Raw genomic sequence first — 1,476 nt, 5'->3', positions numbered from 1 at the left:
ACAATGGGTCAACCTGTATCTCTATTTGAGCATTTTTTTCCCTTCCCCTCCCCAAATTAGAGAAGCATACATACAAGATGTAAGTGTACCAACTTCAAATACAGAGAAAACAGGGGTTATAATGTGGGGAGAAACATACAATAAACAAAAAAAATGACATCACACATTATAAGTACGTTAGAAACAATAGCAAGAAACAAAAAACCACTTGTGTCCCTATCTTGGGGTTCAATTTCTTTAACATCAACTTATCTGGTTATATGCACATATCTTTTGAATTTTCTGCTTATCCCAGACATACATTCATTATTGAAAATAAGGGAAATCATGGGACCTATATTTCTTTGGACTTGGCTTACTTCACTCAATAAATATTTTTTCAAGTCTTTCCATTTCCTAACAATTTGGGCGATGTCATTCTTTCTGATGGAGGCAAAGAATTCCATTGTGTATATATAACACATTTTCTTGATCCATTCATCTAATGGGGGCATCTGTTTTGGATCCATATCTTAGCTATCATAAATAATGTTGCAATAACTATAGTTGTGCTGGTAGTTTTAGTATGGTCTTTTTTATGATCATTTGGATAAATCCCCAAAAGTGGGATTACTGTATTATAGGGTAGTTTTATATGGAGTCTTCTGAGGCACCTCCATACTGCTTTCCAAAGTAGTTGAACAAGTTTACACTCCCACCAAGAATGTGGTACGGTTCCCTTGTGGCCACATACGTTTCAGCATCTGTTGCTGTAAAAATATGGAACGCACCAAGACTTTGCATGTCATCCTTGCCCAGCATGCATGCTAATCTTCTCTGTATCGTTCCAATGTTAGTGTATGTGATGCTAAATTGAGCACAGAACAGTTTTTATATATAAAGTATAACTTTTAATTGATTTTATTAAGCTAGGCAATTCAACAAAAAGTAAGTTCAAAAGAATTGTTGTGAAATTATAGAATCATGTATTTCTTACATAAGCACACATTAAAGAATAAAATCAAGATAGACATGCCAAAAACAAAATAATTCCAGATATTTGTAGTTCAAGAGATTTGGAGGAGGAGAAATTCAATTATCCTATACAAGGCACCTGTCAAAATGAACATTGCAGCAAGTGTTAAGGTTTGTTAAAAGTTTTAATGTTTTAAATATGATTAATTTTGGGATTTTGCTTATATATGCCAAAAATAGGACTGTTTGGCAGGTATAAAACTTTTCTGTAAAGTATTTAAGATTTATGATAGCAGACATTAAGTACTAAGTATGTACATTTTAGAGTTTATGGAAACTTTATTAATGAGAAGTTGCAAAGTCTTTGTGTAAAGAAGCAGAGTGAAGAGTTACAACTTTAACTACACAGTTTCTGTTAAAACTTTAGTGATTCCTTACTTTATTTGTTAGCAAGGAATAAATGATGATATAAGCCATAATGTACACATGTATGTTACTATTCACACAAATACATATTCTCAT

At 32.5% G+C, this 1,476-nt stretch overlaps 1 non-coding gene across 1 annotated transcript; it reads right to left on the bottom strand.

Moving 5' to 3' along the window:
• Positions 1-753: 753 nt before the first annotated feature.
• On the bottom strand, positions 754-860 carry LOC138840971 (U6 spliceosomal RNA). The gene has a single exon (XR_011376286.1). It is a non-coding gene; the product is annotated as a U6 spliceosomal RNA (small nuclear RNA).
• Positions 861-1,476: the final 616 nt, after the last annotated feature.

The sequence above is a fragment of the Dipodomys merriami genome, unplaced genomic scaffold, assembly GCF_024711535.1.
Source record: "Dipodomys merriami isolate MVZ:Mamm:240054 unplaced genomic scaffold, mDipMer1.0.p SCAF_308, whole genome shotgun sequence".
NCBI classification, from domain to species: Eukaryota; Metazoa; Chordata; class Mammalia; order Rodentia; family Heteromyidae; genus Dipodomys; species Dipodomys merriami.
The sequence above is the reverse complement of the archived record's forward strand: the minus strand, read 5'-3'. Positions and strand labels throughout refer to the sequence as shown.